The 21,530-nt window shown below is 47.7% G+C and overlaps 1 protein-coding gene and 4 non-coding genes across 6 annotated transcripts in view; all 5 read left to right on the top strand.

Moving 5' to 3' along the window:
- Positions 1 to 21,530, top strand: part of MRPL1 (mitochondrial ribosomal protein L1) — a 229,224-nt gene that overhangs the window by 187,630 nt on the left and 20,064 nt on the right. The window lies entirely within an intron of this gene.
- On the top strand, positions 12,519 to 12,637 carry LOC134945702 (5S ribosomal RNA). Its single transcript, XR_010182147.1, has one exon. It is a non-coding gene; the product is annotated as a 5S ribosomal RNA (ribosomal RNA).
- On the top strand, positions 12,638 to 12,756 carry LOC134945179 (5S ribosomal RNA). The gene has a single exon (XR_010182062.1). It is a non-coding gene; the product is annotated as a 5S ribosomal RNA (ribosomal RNA).
- LOC134944684 (5S ribosomal RNA) lies at positions 12,874 to 12,992 on the top strand. The gene has a single exon (XR_010181922.1). It is a non-coding gene; the product is annotated as a 5S ribosomal RNA (ribosomal RNA).
- Positions 12,993 to 13,111, top strand: LOC134944125 (5S ribosomal RNA). Its single transcript, XR_010181850.1, has one exon. It is a non-coding gene; the product is annotated as a 5S ribosomal RNA (ribosomal RNA).

Below are 21,530 nucleotides of genomic sequence, written 5' to 3'. Positions count from 1 at the left end.
GCTGCTTAGTTATTGGTAAGTACTGTTTTGTTACTTGGTAAGTAATCCTGTTCAGCCGTTGCTGATGTTTCAAGCTAGTTAGCTTGGGTTGCCTTGTGTGTGAGCTTGTGTGAATCTCGCCACTATCTGTGTAATCCTTCTCTCGAAGATGTCCGTCTCCTTGAGCACAGTTTCTAGACTGAGTCTGGTAGGAGGGGCATAGATGGAGGAGCCAGCCCACACTCTCAAACTCTTAAAGTGCCAATGGCTCCTAGTGGACCCGTCTATAACCCATGGTACTAATGTGGACCCCAGCATCCTCTACGGACTACGAGAAAAGGATTTACTGGTAGGTAATTAAAATCCTATTTCTCTGACGTCCTAAGTGGATGCTGGGGACTCCGTAAGGACCATGGGGAATAGCGGCTCCGCAGGAGACAGGGCACAAAAGTAAAAGCTTTAGGATCAGGTGGTGTGCACTGGCTCCTCCCCCTATGACCCTCCTCCAAGCCTCAGTTAGGTTTTTGTGCCCGGCCGAGAAGGGTGCAATCTAGGTGGCTCTCCTAAAGAGCTGCTTAGAGTAAAAGTTTTGTTAGGTTTTTTATTTTCAGTGAGTCCTGCTGGCAACAGGCTCACTGCAACGCGGGACTTAGGGGAGAAGAAGTGAACTCACCTGCGTGCAGGATGGATTGGCTTCTTAGGCTACTGGAGACTAGCTCCAGAGGGACGATCACAGGTACAGCCTGGATGGGTCACCGGAGCCGCGCCGCCGGCCCCCTTGCAGATGCTGAAGAAAGAAGAGGTCCAGAAATCGGCGGCTGAAGACATCCCTGTCTTCTTAAGGTAGCGCACAGCACGGCAGCTGTGCGCCATTGCTCTCAGCACACTTCACACCAACGGTCACTGAGGGTGCAGGGCGCTGGGGGGGGGCGCCCTGGGCAGCAATGAAAGTACCTATGCTGGCTAAAAATACATCACATATAGCCTCTGGGGCTATATGGATGTATTTAACCCCTGCCATGTTGTCAGAAAAACCGGGAGAAGAAGCCCGCCGAAAAGGGGGCGGGGCCTATTCTCCTCAGCAGCTCTCCCCTGCACTGCACTACAGAAACAGGGTTCAAACAGAGAGGGGGGGCATTTTGTGTGGCGATATTATAATATATTAAGATGCTATAAGGGAAAACACTTATTATAAGGTTGTCCCTGTATAATTATAGCGTTTTGGTGTGTGCTGGCAAACTCTCCCTCTGTCTCCCCAAAGGGCTAGTGGGGTCCTGTCCTCTATCAGAGCATTCCCTGTGTGTGTGTGCTGTGTGTCGGTACGTGTGTGTCGACATGTATGAGGACGATGTTGGTGTGGAGGCGGAGCAATTGCCTGTAATGGTGATGTCACCCCCTAGGGAGTCGACACCGGAATGGTTGGCTTATTTATGGAATTACGTGATAATGTCAACATGCTGCAAGGTCGGTTGACGACATGAGACGGCCGGCAAACCAATTAGTACCTGTCCAGGCGTCTCAAACACAGTCAGGGATTTTAAAACGCCCATTACCTCAGTCGGTCGACACAGACACGGACACTGACTCCAGTGTCGACGGTGAAGAAAGACGTATTTTCCAGTAGGGCCACACGTTACATGATAAGGGCAATGAAGGAGGTGTTACATATTTCTGATACTACAAGTACCACAAAAAAGGGTATTATGTGGGGTGTGAAAAAACTACCTGTAGTTTTTCCTGAATCAGATGAATTAAAAATTGCTAATATCTAAGAAATTATTGGCGTTATACCCTTTCCCGCCAGAAGTTAGGGCGCGTTGGGAAACACCCCCTAGGGTGGATAAGGCATTCACATGCTTATCAAAACAAGTGGCGTTACTGTCTCCAGATACGGCCGCCCTCAAGGAGCCAGCTGATAGGAGGCTGGAAAATATCCTAAAAAGTATATACACACATACTGGTGTTATACTGCGGACCAGCGATCGCCTCAGCCTGAATGTGCAGCGCTGGGGTGGCTTGGTCGGATTCCCTGACTGAAAATATTGATACCCTTGACAGGGACAGTATTTTATTGACTATAGAGCATTTAAAGGATGCATTTCTATATATGCGAGATGCACAGAGGGATATTTGCACTCTGGCATCAAGAGTAAGTGCGATGTCCATTTCTGCCAGAAGATGTTTTTGGACACGACAGTGGTCAGGTGATGCGGATTCCAAACGGCACATGGAAGTATTGCCGTATAAAGGGGAGGAGTTATTTGGGGTCGGTCTATCGGACCTGGTGGCCACGGCAACAGCTGGAAAATCCACCTTTTTACCCCAAGTCACCTCTCAGCAGAAAAAGACACCGTCTTTTCAGCCTCAGTCCTTTCGTCCCCATAAGGGCAAGCGGGCAAAAGGCCAGTCATATCTGCCCAGGGGTAGAGGAAAGGGAAAAAGACTGCAGCAGGCAGCCCCTTCCCAGGAACAGAAGCCCTCCACCGCTTCTGCCAAGTCCTCAGCATGACGCTGGGGCCTTACAAGCGGACTCAGGTGCGGTGGGGGGTCGTCTCAAGAGTTTCAGCGCGCTGTGGGCTCACTCGCAAGTGGACCCCTGGATCCTACAGGTAGTATCTCAGGGGTACAGATTGGAATTCGAGACTTCTCCTCCTCGCAGGTTCCTGAGGTCTGCTTTACCAACGTCTCCCTCCGACAGGGAGGCAGTATTGGAAGCAATTCACAAGCTATATTCCCAGCAGGTGATAATGAAAGTACCCCTCCTACCCCTCCAACAAGGAAAGGGGTATTATTCCACACTATTGTGGTACCGAAGCCAGACGGCTCGGTGAGACCTATTCTAAATCTAAAATCTTTGAACACTTACATACAAAGGTTCAAATCAAGATGGAGTCACTCACAGCAGTGATAGCGAACCTGGAAGAGGGAACTATATGGTGTCCCTGGACATCAAGGATACTTACCTCCATGTCCCAATTTGCCCTTCTCACCAAGGGTACCTCAGGTTCGTGGTACTGAACTGTCACTATCAGTTTCAGACACTGCCGTTTGGATTGTCCACGGCACCCCGGGTCTTTACCAAGGTAATGGCCGAAATGATGATTCTTCTTCGAAGAAAAGACGTCTTAATTATCCCTTACTTGGACGATCTCCTGATAAGGGCAAAGTCCAGGGAACAGTTGGAGGTCGGAGTAGCACTATCTCGGGTACTGCTACAACAGCACGGGTGGATTTTAAATATTCCAAAATCGCAGCTGATCCCGACGACACGTCTGCTGTTCCTAGAGATGATTCTGGACACAGTCCAGAAAAAGGTGTTTCTCCCGGAGGAGAAAGCCAGGGAGTTATCCGAGCTAGTCAGGAACCTCCTAAAACTAGGAAAAGTGTCAGTGCATCATTGCACAAGGATCCTGGGAAAATGGTGGCTTCTTACGAAGCGATTCCATTCGGCAGATTTCACGCAAGAACTTTTCAGGGGGATCTGCTGGAAAAATGGTCCGGATCGCATCTTCAGATGCATCAGCGGATAACCCTGTCTCCAAGGACAAGGGTGTTTCTTATGTGGTGGCTGCAGAGTGCTCATCTACTAGAGGGCCGCAGATTCGGCATTCAGGACTGGGTCCTGGTGACCACGGATGCCAGCCTGAGAGGCTGGGGAGCAGTCACACAGGGAAATAATTTCCAGGGAGTGTGGTCAAGTCTGGAGACTTCTCTCCACATAAATATACTGGAGCTAAGGGCAATTTACAATGCTCTGAGCCTAGGAAGACCTCTGCTTCAAAGTCAACCGGTGCTGATCCAGTCGGACAACATCACGGCAGTCGCCCACGTAAACAGACAGGGCGGCACAAGAAGCAGGAGGGCAATGGCAGAAACTGCAAGGATTCTTCGCTGGGCGGAAAATCATGTGATAGCACTGTCAGCAGTGTTCATTCCGGGAGTGGACAACTGGGAAGCAGACTTCCTCAGCAGGCACGACCTCCACCCGGGAGAGTGGGGACTTCATCTGGAAGTTTTCCACATGATTGTGAACCGTTGGGAAAGACCAAAGGTGGACATGATGGCGTCCCGCCTCAACAAAAAACTGGACAGGTATTGCGCCAGGTCAAGAGACCCTCAGGCAATAGCTGTGGACGTTCTGGTAACACCGTGGGTGTACCAGTCGGTGTATGTGTTCCCTCCTCTGCTTCTCATACCCAAGGTACTGAGAATTATAAGACGTAGAGGAGTAAGAACTATACTTGTGGCTCCGGATTGGCCAAGAAGGACTTGGTACCCGGAACTTCAAGAGATGCTCACAGAGGACCCATGGCCTCTGCCGCTAAGAAGGGACTTGCTTCAGCAAGTACCATGTCTGTTCCAAGACTTACCGCGGCTGCGTTTGACGGCATGGCGGTTGAACGCCGGATCCAAAGGGAAAAAGGCATTCCGGAAGAGGTCATCCCTATCCTGGTCAAAGCCAGGAAGGAGGTGACCGCACAACATTATCACCACATTTGGCGAAAGTATGTTGCGTGGTGTGAGGCCAGGAAGGCCCCCACGAAGAAATTTCAACTCGGTCGATTCCTGCATTTCCTGCAAACAGGAGTGTCTATGGGCCTCAAATTGGGGTCCATTAAGGTTCAAATTTCGGCCCTGTCGATTTTCTTCCAGAAAGAATTGGCTTCAGTTCCTGAAGTCCAGACATTTGTCAAGGGAGTACTGCATATACAACCCCCTTTTGTGCCTCCAGTGGCACCGTGGGATCTCAACGTAGTTCTGGGATTCCTCAAATCACATTGGTTTGAACCGCTCAAATCTGTGGATTTGAAATATCTCACATGGAAAGTGACCATGCTGTTGGCCCTGGCCTCGGCCAGGCGAGTGTCAGAATTGGCGGCTTTGTCTCACAAAAGCCCATATCTGTTTTTCCATTCGGACAGGACAGAACTGCGGACTCGTCCCCAGTTTCTCTCTAAGGTGGTGTCAGCGTTTCACCTGAACCAGCCTATTGTGGTACCTGCGGCTAATAGGGACTTGGAGGACTCCAAGTTGCTAGATGTTGTCAGGGCCCTGAAAATATATGTTTCCAGGACGGCTGGAGTCAGGAAAACTGACTCGCGGTTTTTCCTGTATGCACCCAACAAACTGGGTGCTCCTGCTTCTAAGCAGACGATTGCTCGTTGGATTTGTAGTACAATTCAGCTTGCACATTCTGTGGCAGGCCTGCCACAGCCAAAATCTGTAAATGCCCATTCCACAAGGAAGGTGGGCTCATCTTGGGCGGCTGCCCGAGGGGTCTCGGCTTTACAACTTTACTTGGTCAGGGGCAAACACGTTTGCAAAATTCTACAAATTTGATACCCTGGCTGAGGAGGACCTGGAGTTCTCTCATTCGGTGTTGCAGAGTCATCCGCACACTCCCGCCCGTTTGGGAGCTTTGGTATAATCCCCATGGTCCTTACGGAGTCCCCAGCATCCACTTAGGACGTCAGAGAAAATAAGAATTTACTTACCGATAATTCTATTTCTCGTAGTCCGTAGTGGATGCTGGGCGCCCATCCCAAGTGCGGATTGTCTGCAATACTTGTACATAGTATTGTTACAAAAATCGGGTTATTATTGTTGTGAGCCATCTTTTCAGAGGCTCCGCTGTTATGCTGTTAACTGGGTTCAGATCACAGGTTGTACAGTGTGATTGGTGTGGCTGGTATGAGTCTTACCCGGGATTCAAGATCCTTCCTTATTGTGTACGCTCGTCCGGGCACAGTATCCTAACTGAGGCTTGGAGGAGGGTCATAGGGGGAGGAGCCAGTGCACACCACCTGATCCTAAAGCTTTTACTTTTGTGCCCTGTCTCCTGCGGAGCCGCTATTCCCCATGGTCCTTACGGAGTCCCCAGCATCCACTACGGACTACGAGAAATAGAATTATCGGTAAGTAAATTCTTATTTTTCTCCTGTCTACTTCCCTGTTCTAATGTTGGCAACATCATGCTGTGGGGATATTTTTCAGCAGCAGGAACTGGGAGACTAGTCAGGATTGAGGGAAAGATTAATGCAGCAATGTACAGAGACATCCTGGAGGAAAACCTGCTCCAGAGTGCTCTTGACATCAGACTGGGGTGACTGTTCATCTTTCAGCAGGACATCAACACTAAGTACACAGCCAAGATATCAAAGTAGTGCCTTCAGGACAACTCTGTGAATGTCCTTGAGTGGTCCAGCCAGAACCCAGACTTGAATCCGATTGAACATCTCTGGAGAAATCTGAAAATGGCTGTGCACTGATGCTTCCCATCCAGCCTGATGGAGCTTGAGAGGTGCTGCAAAGAGGAATGGGCGAAACTGCCGAAAGATAGGTGTGCCAAGCTTGTGGCATCATATTCAAAAAGACTTGAGACTGTAATTGCTGCCAAAGGTGCTTTAACAAAGTATTATGCAAATGCTGTGAATACTTATGTACATGTGATTTCTTAGGGAGTCCTTCAGATCTGTACCTATTGCATAATGGTTCGGCCAGATTGCAAAAGTTCTTCATGGGCTGTATGATATGGTCACCCAGCAATGTTGGCCGAGGGTCAAGAGAATGTGAAAGTGAAGAAAGACAAAACGTGAGGTTATGTGTTGACTGTACAGAGAAGATATAATTAGATAGATTTAAGAGCAATATCATCAAGGCCTGCGGTCAGGACTTGGCCTGCTTGCATTTGTGAAGTAAAAACACCATCCTCATGCTTGTATATCTGATGCTGCTTTCACATCGCAAAACCTGCTTTTGAAACGGTTCTTTAAACGGTTCTTAAAACGGGTCTGAGCATTTAAACCCCCTTCACATCGCATGTTGTAACCAGTATATTACCATTTCATTACCATTTTGGTACCTTTCACACTGAACCCGTTTCACCCATGCAAAACAGTGGTTGTCATTTTAAATGTTTATTTCCTGCTTCTGCCTGGTGAGATCACACATGGAGACAGCCTATCACCTCCTGGGGCTTGCAAATACCGTTTCAGACCCTTTCACACTGCACAATTAAACGGGTCTGAAACGGGTAGGACCCTGCTTTTTTACCGTTTCAAAATACCAGTATTTTGTAAATGGTAAATTGAAGGTGACCCTTTCACATCGCAGCTCGAACCGTTTAGGAAGCCAGTAAAAACGGCAAATTACTGGGTACAAGCTGCGGTGTGAAAGGGGTATCAGTCTATCATCTCTCTGGCTACACTTTTCCCACCCCAAGAAAGTTTGTCTGCAAATGTCTGTGATCTGTCTTCAATGCAGAATCCCCTCTGTTAATTAGCTGAACTTCTGATTGCACACCTCCCCCTTTGCCAACTGATATAGTGTGTAGCATTTAAGAGCAATATAATCAAGGCCTGCGGTCAGGACTTGGCCTGCACGTATCTGTGAAGTATGCATTTGTTAAGGATGTATTTTAAGGATGAAGTTAGAACCGGAGTTTGAACTGGATTTGGACTTTGGACTATGCTAGAATCTAATTAAATTAGTACCCCAAACACTGCAACTCAGGACCATTATGCGGCCTCTCCTCATCTCTGCGATGAGAACACCAGGACCAATGCCTACTACTCCTCTGTCCAAGAACATCATGACTGTTCCCGGGACTACCCCTCAAGCTGAACAGGGAACTGAGGGGCGTGCGCACCAGAAGCAGACTTTGCTGGGTCATTTCCATTGGACATTAGTATGCTCCCCACATACTCACACTCACTCGCACTGCTCTCATGAGACCAGGACATTTATCATTCTCGCAAAATAATGTTAGTACAGTTTTTCTGCAAATGTGTTTTTCTCTTCTTTTTCTTCTTACAGCGTAATTCCATCCCACTGTGTGCTATTCCTGTAATGTTTACCTCCTTTGATTGCACACCCTGCCAGCAGCAACCTATGCAGTTTGCCCAAAATGGCTGCCTCGGATGGTTCCTCCATGGTCAGGTTGTGCTTCATTTGGATCTTTCCGTGTAGGGTAAAGCATACTCCTACACACATGTCAGTTTTCCCATACATTCATTTGGCCCTTGTATGGCTCGTCTCCCACTGTGTAACCTTCGTAGTGCGCCCAACATGGCTGCCTTATCTGGTGCACCTGTGGATGTGATGAAAAATACATGGACCTGATGGTTTTGTTGGAACCCTATTCTGAACTTTAGGACTCTGCAATCTCCCCATTTTGTGTTCTCTCTTCTAGGGGTAGACTATTCCACCCTGGGTAATCCTATGCAGTGCGCCCAAGATGGCTGCCGCGCCTGATACCTTGTGAGGGTGGAATAAACAACCCTTGGAGGTTATTACCCAAAATGCCTACACCAATCATGCATTATGCTTTCTGTGTGCTCAAGGTTTTTTTTTATGTTTGTGTGGTTTATCTTTTGATGTATTACTTAAATCTTCTGTATTATGTGCATTGTTTGAGTTCAAGATGTCGCCGCGGATGGCTGCTCTGCCAAGCAGCCTTCGTTTTTAGTTTTACATGTATAATATGTCTAATATGTATCGTACAGTTGCAATGTGCAGTATGAACTTATACGTGTAATGTATGCTACATTTTTCTCCCTTCTTATGCTATGTATACCCCCTTCATGTTGCTGCTTGGCAATGCATTGTACCACAAAAAAATCCTAGTCTACATGAGCACCTGGCCAATAAAGCTGATTCTGAGATAGGGAGGCATTGAAGGTTAGGTGGGTGGGTCCAGAATTTTATAAGGTTGTCTGAAGAGGTGAGTTTTCAGGGAGCGATTGAAGGTTTAGAGACTAGAGGTGAGTCTTATTTTGCATGTGAGAGCATTAGAGTTTTTGCAGGGTCTTGTGTAAGACATGATTGTATTTTGGATATGTTTCTAAGATGTACAGTATGTAATATAATTTTGAGACAGATTGAATGTCAAGAATGACACCTGGGCAGTGAGTTTGTGGGGCAGAGTTGATAGTTACATTATCAACAGTGATAGAGATATGAGGTTGGTAACTATTATTGGTCGGTGGAAATATAATTAATTCTGTTTTGGAAATATTAAGTTTGAGGTGGTGGCAAAATGACGTCCAAAATGAAATGGCAGAAAGGCATTCAGTGACCAAGACCAATACTGGTGACAAATCTGTGGAGGTTAGGTAGATTTGAGTATCATCCGCATACAGATGGTACTGAAATCTGAAGGAGCTGATTATTTTGGCAAGAGATGTGGTACAGATGGGAGAAAAGCAGAGGACATAAGACTGAGCCTTGCGGTACTCCAACTGATAGGTAGCGAAGAGGAGGTGGATTCAGAGAAACAAACACTGAATGAGCGATTAGATAGGATGAAACCCAAGAAAGGGCTGTGTCCTGGAGACCTAGGGATTGTAGTGTTAGGGGTATATTCAGTAAGAGTTGGATCCATTCCAACATGCATTTGTCGGAATGGATCTGACAAGCCCTATTCAATAGAGGGGCCAAATTCGACTATGGATTTTAGCCTAATCCTACTGTCGGATTTGGCCGGCGTCCGTGCAGCTGATGTCAGCAGCTCCCTGTGTGTGAGATCACAGGAAGCAACTGGAGGGAGCCGCACATCACGGCACTCAGCCGTGTATCCCAGTGCCGGCCGGGGAGCGCTGCAGGGAGGACGCCCGTCAGGTACCTGCATTCCCTGCTGCTCCTAGCCTGCCACTTCATTCCCCATAGCTCACCACACCGGTCCCCTGTCTCCTCACCTCGGACCGACACTTTTTTTAAAGTCTGATTGAGATTGCCGGAAACGGGGCCAAAACCTGTCTGATTTGGCCCCCTTTCTGACCGAAGCACGCGAATTGGCGGCTATTTTGACACCCGGCATACCGACAGATAATCTCCCTCGTGGGGGTCCACCGTGCCCGCAGCATGGCGAGCGCAGCAAGCCCGCAAGGGGCTCCTTTGCGCTCGCCACGCTGTCGGTATGCCAGTGGTCGGGCCCCCGGCGCTGGTATGCTGGTCGCCGGGAGCCCGGCCGCAGGAATACCATACTACACCCCGATAGCTCGCTGGCTGTAGATTGGCCTATGTTTGTATTTATTCTCTAAAAATGTGCCGTATTAAATCTAAACAGCAACAGCCTTCTGATAGAATCATACAATTCATCAGGATTCAATTTCTTCTGAGTTTCCATTACGCTGCTTGGATGTATTTCAGTTTTTCAGGAAACGGCCATTCATTTTTCAATGAAACAATGCATGCGAGTCATGCATTGACGCAATGCAGTTGAGATCCTGTGCATTGACATATCTTAAAACATATTTGTCATTGTGATACAGTATAAAACACTTTTTTTGTAGAAAGTGTTGGGGATCCAGGGCTAATGGAAATGAAAGCTTTGATTTTTAGTAGATGTATTAAGGTTTAGCTGCATCTCAGAAGCTATTACATTGAAAACAAATAAAAGAACATGTTTTATTCCACAAGAGTGAAATAAATGTAAAATGTATTTCTCTTACGTCCTAGAGGATGCTGGGGACTCCAAAAGGACCATGGGGTATAGACGGGATCCGCAGGAGCTTGGGCACACTAAAAAGACTTAATCTGGGTGTGAACTGGCTCCTCCCTCTATGCCCCTCCTCCACACCCCAGTTAGACTTTGTGCCCAGGAGTGACTGGATGCACACTAGGGGAGCTCTACTGAGTTTCTCTAGAAAAAGACTTTTGTTAGGTTTTTTATTTTCAGGGAGACCTGCTGGCTACAGGCTCCTTGCAGCGTGGGAGTGAGGGGAGAGAAGCAGACCTACTTCTTCTTAGTTTAAGGGCTCTGCTTCTCGGCTACTGGACACCATTAGCTCCAGAGGGTTCGATCACTTGGTGCGCCTAGCTGCTTGTTCCCGGAGCCACGCAATCGCCCCCTCACAGAAGCCAGAAGTCAGAAATTGGAGACGTGTCTGAAGTCCATTTTCGCTAAGGTGGTTTCTTCATTTCACATTAACCAACCTATTGTGGTTCCGGTGGCTACGGAAGCGGTGGCGATTCCAAAATCTCTGGATGTTGTAATAGCGTTGAAGATCTACGTTTCTAGGACAGCTGTTGCTAGGAAGACTGAGGCGTTGTTTGTCTTGTATGCTGCCAACAAGATTGGTTATCCCGCTTCAAAACAGACTATTGCACGCTGGATTTGTAGTACGATCCAGCAGGCTCACTCTTCGGTCTGATTACCGGTGCCGAAGTCAGTAAAAGCCCATTCTACCAGGAAGGTGGGCTCATCTTGGGCGGCTGCCCGAGGCGTTTCAGCGTTACAACTTTGCCGAGCGGCTACTTGGTCGGGGTCTAACACATTTGCTAAGTTCTATAAGTTTGATACCCTGGCCGATGAGGACCTGGCGTTTGCTCAGTCGGTGCTGCAGAGTCGGAACAAAGGTTTTTGATCCTGCACAGACCTTGATTCAAAATTACACAGTGAATTATCTGAGAACCAGAAATGGACAATACTATTTGGAAATTCCTGTCTGTCCGTGTGGCGGTGCGCCCGGAGTCATAAGAAACAGGCAAAGGTATATGTACAAGGAGAAAAAGTATGACTCTTGTTTGGGCGCACTCTTATTATATTATCATAAATGATGGTCAGTAAGAGATAAGTCTATAACTTGAATGATGTCATCTTTAGTTAGTACCCTTCTCCACACATAAAAACTCATAACAAAATAAATTCAACATAGCCATGATTATACAATGCGGGAAATATGTCTGGATGAAAACACTTATTTAATTTCAAAGTGTATATGAAATGTTCAGATCTTATTTATGCCTGGATAAATGCATATAGGAAAAGTAGCTACATCTCAAGCTGCCTCCGTCTGCCCAAGATCTGTACAAACTTGGTTTGTATTAATGCGACCCTAGTTGGGTTGGATACGTGAGTGGGAGAACCCACACACTTGTTAACAATTCTGATTATTTGCATGAGTATGGCATACTCAAACCCAAACACTAGCTGTACCGAGGCTCCTCGGGTGACCAAACTGTGATAAGCATGGGATACAAACAGAACATCCAACACACCCAGCAGGAGCATCAGAGCAAGGATACGGAAATGGAACAACCAGGAAATGTTTGGACTGCGCTCCATAAAATCAACACGATCCTCGGCCAGCCAGTGGAAACATTTGAGGAATAGCAAAAGAGTGAAGAGTGCTACGAATCGTGGACTGAAATCATCCCGGAACACAGTGAAAGCGAGGCATGTTTCTGTAACGGCGTACCAGGAACGCTCCAGGAGATGCTCCATCTCAGCTGCTCGCAGCTGACCAAAAAACACTTTGCCCATGAACTTCCCTAAGAGGAACACCAACACAAACGCTTGTATGTAAAGAACAGCCATGCTGGGGCTTGATTTGGTCAGGTACACGACTGTGGGGTAGAACTGGTGCTTGAGAAGATAAGCATGCGTCACCACTGCAGCTGTAAGGGCCAGACTGGCACCTGTCATCATTGCTGTCCTCATCATGGTAGCAATGGGAGGGACAGCACCCCCAGCCGGTGACAGCTCCTACCCGAGCCTCGGGTCCCTTCCCAGCTGTTGCTGTTGCTGCTGCTGTCACATCTACAGCCACACCACACTGGATACGCCCAATCTCATCTGAACTTGAAAGCTAAGCAGTGTTGGGCCTGGTTAGTACTTGGATGGGAGACCACCTGGGAATACAAGGTGCTGTAGATAATCTACAGCCACACCACACTGGATACGCCCAATCTCATCTGAACTTGAAAGCTAAGCAGTGTTGGGCCTGGTTAGTACTTGGATGGGAGACCACCTGGGAATACAAGGTGCTGTAGATATCTACAGCCACACCACACTGGATACGCCCAATCTCATCTGAACTTGAAAGCTAAGCAGTGTTGGGCCTGGTTAGTACTTGGATGGGAGACCACCTGGGAATACAAGGTGCTGTAGATATCTACAGCCACACCACACTGGATACGCCCAATCTCATCTGAACTTGAAAGCTAAGCAGTGTTGGGCCTGGTTAGTACTTGGATGGGAGACCACCTGGGAATACAAGGTGCTGTAGATAATCTACAGCCACACCACACTGGATACGCCCAATCTCATCTGAACTTGAAAGCTAAGCAGTGTTGGGCCTGGTTAGTACTTGGATGGGAGACCACCTGGGAATACAAGGTGCTGTAGATAAGCTGTTAGTGACAGCAGCAGCAACAGCAACAGCTGGGAAGGGACCCGAGGCTCGGGTAGGAGCTGTCACCGGCTGGGGGTGCTGTCCCTCCCATTGCTACCATGATGAGGACAGCAATGATGACAGGTGCCAGTCTGGCCCTTACAGCTGCAGTGGTGACGCATGCTTATCTTCTCAAGCACCAGTTCTACCCCACAGTCGTGTACCTGACCAAATCAAGCCCCAGCATGGCTGTTCTTTACATACAAGCGTTTGTGTTGGTGTTCCTCTTAGGGAAGTTCATGGGCAAAGTGTTTTTTGGTCAGCTGCGAGCAGCTGAGATGGAGCATCTCCTGGAGCGTTCCTGGTACGCCGTTACAGAAACATGCCTCGCTTTCACTGTGTTCCGGGATGATTTCAGTCCGCGATTCGTAGCACTCTTCACTCTTTTGCTATTCCTCAAATGTTTCCACTGGCTGGCCGAGGATCGTGTTGATTTTATGGAGCGCAGTCCAAACATTTCCTGGTTGTTCCATTTCCGTATCCTTGCTCTGATGCTCCTGCTGGGTGTGTTGGATGTTCTGTTTGTATCCCATGCTTATCACAGTTTGGTCACCCGAGGAGCCTTGGTACAGCTAGTGTTTGGGTTTGAGTATGCCATACTCATGCAAATAATCAGAATTGTTAACAAGTGTGTGGGTTCTCCCACTCACGTATCCAACCCAACTAGGGTCGCATTAATACAAACCAAGTTTGTACAGATCTTGGGCAGACGGAGGCAGCTTGAGATGTAGCTACTTTTCCTATATGCATTTATCCAGGCATAAATAAGATCTGAACATTTCATATACACTTTGAAATTAAATAAGTGTTTTCATCCAGACATATTTCCCGCATTGTATAATCATGGCTATGTTGAATTTATTTTGTTATGAGTTTTTATGTGTGGAGAAGGGTACTAACTAAAGACGACATCATTCAAGTTATAGACTTATCTCTTACTGACCATCATTTATGATAATATAATAAGAGTGCGCCCAAACAAGAGTCATACTTTTTCTCCTTGTACATATACCGGTGCTGCAGAGTCGTCCGCACTCTCCCACCCGTTCTGGAGCTTTTGTATAATCCCCATGGTCCTTTTGGAGTCCCCAGCATCCTCTAGGACGTAAGAGAAAATAGGATTTTGGTACTTACCGATAAATCCTTTTCTCTGACGTCCTAGTGGATGCTGGGAACTCCGTAAGGACCATGGGGAATAGCGGGCTCCGAAGGAGGCTGGGCACTCTAGAAAGATTTATGACTACCTGGTGTGCACTGGCCCCTCCCACCATGACCCTCCTCCAAGCCTCCGTTAGATTTTGTGCCCGGCCGAGGTTGGATGCACACTAGGGGCTCTCCTGAGCTCTTAGAAAGAAAGATAGACTTAGGTTTTTTATTTTCAGTGAGACCTGCTGGCAACAGGCTCACTGCAGCGAGGGACTAAGGGGAGAAGAAGCGAACTCGCCTGCTTGCAGCCGGATTGGGCTTCTTAGGCTACTGGACACCATTAGCTCCAGAGGAATCGACCGCAGGCCCAGTCCTTGGTGTTCGGTCCCGGAGCCGCGCCGCCGTCCCCCTTACAGAGCCAGAAGCAAGAAGAGGTTCGGAAAATCGGCGGCAGAAGACATCAGTCTTCTCCAAGGTAGCGCACAGCACTGCAGCTGTGCGCCATTGCTCCTCACACACACTTCACACTCCGGTCACTGAGGGTGCAGGGCGCTGGGGGGGGGGGGGGCGCCCTGAGAAGCAATTATAACACCTTGGCTGGCAAAAATACCACAATATATAGCCCTAGAGGCTATATATGTGGAAAATACCCCTGCCAGAATCCAGAAAAAAGCGGGAGAATAGGCCGCGGAAAAGGGGCGGAGCTATCTCCTGCAGCACACTGGCGCCATTTCTCCTTCACAGATCCACTGGAAGGAAGCTCCCTGGCTCTCCCCTGCAGTCTACACTACAGAAAAGGGTAAAAAAAGAGAGGGGGGGCACTAAATTTAGGCGCTGTATAAATTATATAGAAAAAGCAGCTATAGGGGACATAACTCAGTTAGTCCCTGCATTATATAGCGCTCTGGTGTGTGCTGGCATACTCTCACTCTGTCCCCCCAAAGGGCTTTTGTGGGTCCTGTCCTCTGTTGGAGCATTCCTTGTGTGTGTGCGGTGTGTCGGTACGGCTGTGTTGACATGTTTGATGAGGATAATGATGTGGAGACGGAGCAGATGCCTTTAGAAGGGATGTCACCCCCTGCGGGGCAGACACCTGAGTGGTTGAGCTTATGGAAAGAAATGAGTGCACGTATAGACTCCTTACATAAGAAATTTGACGACATGCCAAATGTGGGACAGCCGACTTCTCAGCTCGTGCCTGCCCAGGCGTCGCACCGGTCATCAGGAGCTCTAAAACGCCCGCTACCTCAGACCGCAGACCCAGATGTCGACACTGATACTGACACCAGTGTCGACGACGATGAGTCTAATCTGATGCCCACTAAGGCCATTCACTGCATGATTGAGGCAATGAAAGAGGTGTTACACATTTCTGAGATAAATACAGGTACCACTAAAAAGGGTATTATGTTTGGGGAGAAAAAACTACCCGTAGTTTTTCCCCCATCAGATGAATTAAATGAAGTGTGTGAAGAAGCGTGGGCTTTCCCTGATAAAAAATTGGTAATTCCTAAGAAGGTACTAATGGCGTTCCCTTTCCCGCCAGAGGATAGGTCACGTTGGGAAACACCTCCTAGGGTGGATAAAGCGCTCACACGTTTGTCAAAAAAGGTGGCACTACCGTCTCCGGATACGGCCGCCCTCAAGGAACCTGCTGATAGAAAGCAGGAGGCGATCCTGAAGTCTGTATATACACACTCAGGCATTATACTTAGGCCAGCTATTGCGTCAGCTTGGATGTGCAGTGCTGCCGCTGCGTGGTCAGATAAACTGTCAGAAAATATTGACACATTAGACAGAGACACGATCCTGTTAACCATAGACCATATAAAAGACTCAGTCTTATATATGAGAGATGCACAGAGGGAAATCTGCCGACTGGCATCTAAAGTTAGTGCATTGTCCATTTCTGCTAGGAGAGGCTTATGGACTCGCCAGTGGACAGGAGATGCAGATTCTAAAAGGCACATGGAAGTGTTGCCATATAAAGGTGAGGAATTATTTGGGGATGGTCTCTCGGACCTAGTTTCCACAGCAACGTCTGGGAAGTCAGCATTTTTACCCCATGTCCCCTCACAGCCTAAGAAGGCGCCGTTTTATCAGGTTCAGTCCTTTCGGACCCAGAAAAACAGGCGTGGAAAAGGCGGGTCTTTACTATCCAGAGGCAGAGGTAGGGGAAAAAGGCTGCAACAAACAGCAGGTTCCCAGGAGCAAAAGTCCTCCCCCGCTTCTTCTGCCAAGTCCGCCGCATGACGGTGGGGCTCCACAGGCGGAGCCTGGTACGGTGGGGGGCCGCCTCAAGAATTTCAGCGATCAGTGGGCTCGCTCACAGGTGGATCCCTGGATCCTTCAAATAGTATCTCAGGGGTACAAACTGGAATTCGAGGCGTCTCCACCCCACCGGTTCCTAAAATCTGCCTTGCCGATTGCTCCCTCAGACAGGGAGGCGGTGCTAGCGGCAATTCACAAGCTGTATTCCCAGCAGGTGATAATCAAGGTACCCCTACTTCAACAAGGCCGGGGTTACTATTCCACACTATTTGTGGTACCGAAACCGGACGGTTCGGTGAGACCCATTTTAAATTTGAAATCCTTGAACACATACATAAAAAAATTCAAGTTCAAGATGGAATCGCTCAGGGCGGTTATTGCGAGCCTGGAAGAGGGGGATTACATGGTATCCCTGGACATCAAGGATGCTTACTTGCATGTCCCCATTTACCATCCTCACCAGGAGTACCTCCGATTTGTGGTACAGGATTGCCATTACCAATTCCAGACGCTGCCGTTTGGACTGTCCACGGCACCGAGGGTATTTACCAAGGTGATGGCGAAAATGATGAAACTCCTTCGAAAAAAGGGAGTTTTAATTATCCCGTACTTGGACGATCTCCTAATAAAAGCGAGGTCCAAGGAACAGTTGTTGGTGGGAGTAGCACTATCTCAGGAGGTGCTGCACCAGCACGGCTGGATTCTGAATATCCCGAAGTCACAGCTGGTTCCGACGACACGGCTACTGTTCCTGGGTATGATTCTGGATACAGTCCAGAAAAAAGTGTTTCTCCCGGAGGAGAAAGCCAGGGAGTTGTCATCTCTAGTCAGAGACCTCCTGAAACCAAAACAGGTATCAGTGCATCGCTGCACGCGGGTCCTAGGAAAGATGGTGGCTTCTTACGAAGCAATTCCCTTCGGCAGGTTCCATGCCAGAATCTTTCAGTGGTCCGGATCGCATCTTCAGATGCATCGCTTGATAACCCTGTCTCCAAGAACCAGGGTGTCTCTTCTGTGGTGGCTGCAGAGTGCCCATCTTCTAGAGGGCCGCAGGTTCGGCATACAGGACTGGGTCCTGGTAACCACGGATGCCAGCTATCGAGGCTGGGGGGCAGTCACACAGGGAAGAAACTTCCAAGGACTATGGTCGAGTCAGGAGACTTCCCTTCACATAAATATTCTGGAACTAAGGGCCATCTACAATGCCCTAAGTCAAGCAAAATCCCTGCTTCTACACCAGCCGGTGCTGATCCAGTCAGACAACATCACGGCAGTCGCCCATGTAAATCGACAGGGCGGCACAAGAAGCAGGATGGCGATGGCAGAAGCCACAAGAATTCTCCGATGGGCGGAGAATCATGTACTAGCACTGTCAGCAGTGTTCATTCCGGGAGTGGACAACTGGGAAGCAGACTTCCTCAGCAGACACGACCTCCACCCGGGAGAGTGGGGACTTCATCCAGAAGTCTTCCAGATGCTGGTAAACCGTTGGGAAAAACCACAGGTGGACATGATGGCGTCCAGCCTCACAGAGGACCCGTGGCCTCTACCGCTCAGACAGGACCTGCTACAGCAGGGGCCCTGTCTGTTCCAAGACTTACCGCGGCTGCGTTTGACGGCATGGCGGTTGAACACCGGATCCTAAAGGAAAAGGGTATTCCGGAAGAAGTCATTCCTACGCTTATTAAGGCCAGGAAAGATGTTACGGCAAAGCATTATCACCGCATATGGCGGAAATATGTTGCATGGTGCGAGGCCAAAAAGGCCCCAACAGAGGAATTTCAACTAGGTCGATTTCTGCATTTCCTGCAAGCAGGAGTGAATATGGGCCTAAAACTAGGCTCCATTAAAGTACAGATCTCGGCTCTGTCGATTTTCTTTCAAAAAGAACTAGCTTCAGTACCTGAAGTTCAGACATTTGTGAAAGGAGTGCTGCATATTCAGCCCCCATTTGTGCCTCCTGTGGCACCTTGGGATCTCAACGTGATGTTGAGTTTCTTAAAATCACATTGGTTTGAGCCACTAAAAACCGTGGATCTGAAATATCTCACGTGGAAAGTGGTCTTGTTATTGGCCTTGGCTTCAGCCAGGCGAGTGTCAGAATTGGCGGCTTTATCATGTAAAAGCCCTTATCTGATTTTCAATATGGATAGGGCAGAATTGAGGACTCGTCCCCAATTTCTCCCTAAGGTGGTGTCAGCGTTTCACCTGAACCAGCCTATTGTGGTGCCTGCGGCTACTAAGGATTTGGAGGACTCCAAGTTTCTAGACGTTGTCAGGGCCCTGAAAATATATGTTTCCAGGATGGCTGGAGTCAGAAAATCTGACTCGCTGTTTATCCTGTATGCACCCAACAAGTTGGGTGCTCCTGCTTCTAAGCAGTCTATTGCTCGCTGGATTTGTAGTACAATTCAGCTTGCACATTCTGTGGCAGGCCTGCCACAGCCAAAATCTGTGAATGCCCATTCCACAAGGAAGGTGGGCTCATCTTGGGCGGCTGCCCGAGGGGTCTCGGCTTTACAACTTGCCGAGCAGCTACTTGGTCAGGGGCAAACACGTTTGCAAAATTCTACAAATTTGATACCCTGGCTGAGGAGGACCTGGAGTTCTCTCATTCGGTGCTGCAGAGTCATCCGCACTCTCCCGCCCGTTTGGGAGCTTTGATATAATCCCCATGGTCCTTACGGAGTTTCCAGCATCCACTAGGACGTCAGAGAAAATAAGAATTTACTCACCGGTAATTCTATTTCTCGTAGTCCGTAGTGGATGCTGGGCGCCCATCCCAAGTGCGGATTGTCTGCAATACTTGTAAATAGTTATTGTTAACTAAAGGGTTATTGTTGAGCCATCTGTTGAGAGGCTCAGTTGTTTTCATACTGTAAAACTGGATATAGTATCACGAGTTGTACGGTGTGATTGGTGTGGCTGGTAAGAGTCTTACCCGGGATTCTAAATCCTTCCTTATTATGTCAGCTCGTCCGGGCACAGTGTCCTAACTGAGGCTTGGAGGAGGGTCATGGTGGGAGGGGCCGGTGCACACCAGGTAGTCATAAATCTTTCTAGAGTGCCCAGCCTCCTTCGGAGCCCGCTATTCCCCATGGTCCTTACGGAGTTCCCAGCATCCACTACGGACTACGAGAAATAGAATTACCGGTGAGTAAATTCTTATTTTCTCCTAGTCCGTAGAGGATGCTGGGCGCCCGTCCCGGTGCGGACTATTACTTGCAGTGTTTTTCTTGCTGGTTAAATTGGTTTATACACGGGTTGTGTATTGTTTATTGCAGCTTGTTGCTGGTGTTAATGCATACTGTTATCTGGTTTAAAGTTACTCCGGTTGTACGGTATGTTTGTGGTGTGGGCTGGTAGTTTTGTAGCCCTTAGTTTAAACAAAAATCTTTCCTTGAAATGTCCGTCTCTCCTGGGCACAGTTCTTATAACTGGCATAGAGCCAGTTCACACCCAGATTAAGTCTTTTTAGTGTGCCCAAGCTCCTGCGGATCCCGTCTATACCCCATGGCCCTTTTGGAGTCCCCAGCATCCTCTACGGACTAGGAGAAAAGGCTTTATCGGTAAGTACCAAAATCCTATTTTTTCACAACATGAAAACATGCATTAGTGTAATATAATTGATGTCTTAAAGCACTGTAAAAGCAGCATTCTCACAAGAGGTACATTGTTGACGACCATTAGAGAGTCACAGATCACCTACAGATCCCATACAACTGTATTCCTCAACTATCTGCCAAGACTCTTGTGTTCATGCCAAAAAACATTTCTCAGTATGGTTCCCTCTGTTTCTAAGGAGCTGACCTACTCCATTTACCTGTGTGACCCAGATTACAAGCTGTTGTTTTCTAGCCTTTGCCTTAGTAATACATGAGCCTAGAATCTAGAAAGGAATTGTGGAATACTGACAAACACAAATCTCATATTAAATATAAATTCATATTAGTGGGGAGTGGATAAATTTGCGCAGAAGTTAAAATCACCTTAAGAAAATCTTTCATTCTTTTCCAAACTCTCCACTATATTAAAATTGTATCTATTGTAGGTAAAAACACAAAAAAAAATTTCATTCAATTAAATAGACAATGTATTTAAATTTCAGCAAAAAGGCCATTGAAATGCATTGTCCCTTGAAATGAATAAGAGAATCTTTGCCAATCACAATCCATGTTTACATACTGGTCATTTGTGATTGGCTGTTTGTTCTTTTACTAGCCTCCAAACCTTTTGAAAACAGTGGGGTTGGTGGCAAAACAATACAGTAGTATTTAGGAGCTGTGCCACCATGCATTGGCTAACAGGGCAAACTGGTGCTTGTAATGCCTAAATAGCCATAAAGCCTGTCAGCTTGTTGAGACTTCTTGCCTTTGGCAGATTAGGCGAATTGCAAATCGCTTCTAGCATCATACAAAATTGTGCAGTTAATGAAAATCACCCATTTATAACTGTCCCCCCTAGTTTGTGAAAGGAATACTTACTGCCGGTCAACAATCAGAATTTTGACAGGCATTGGGGAGACACTGTGGTTTTGACAAGTGTTAAAGTATTTGTGTGCTGGCTGTAAAACTGTCAACATTTGACGATTGCCGACATCACATTGTCTGCCTTACAGTGCTCCCATATTTCTTGTTGATATTCTGATTATCAAAGAACCAACGACTTCCCTTTCAGAAAAAAATGCATATACTCTACATATTATATGCATTGCATTGATAAATAGAAAGCAGTCAGGCATCCTTATTCCTATTTCTCTTACGTCCTAGAGGATTCTGGGGACTCCGAAAGGACCATGGGGTATAGATGGGCTCCGCAGGAGACATGGGCACTCTAAAGACTTTAGATGGGTGTGCACTGGCCCCTCCCTCTATGCCCCTCCTCCAGACCTCAGTTAGATCCTGTGCCCAGAGGAGACTGGGTGCACTGCAGGGGAGCTCTACTGAGTTTCTCTGAAAA

The sequence above is a fragment of the Pseudophryne corroboree genome, chromosome 1 (genome assembly GCF_028390025.1).
Source record: "Pseudophryne corroboree isolate aPseCor3 chromosome 1, aPseCor3.hap2, whole genome shotgun sequence".
NCBI lineage: Eukaryota > Metazoa > Chordata > Amphibia > Anura > Myobatrachidae > Pseudophryne > Pseudophryne corroboree.
Note: the sequence above shows the minus strand (reverse complement) of the source record. Positions and strands in the feature narration are given on the sequence as shown.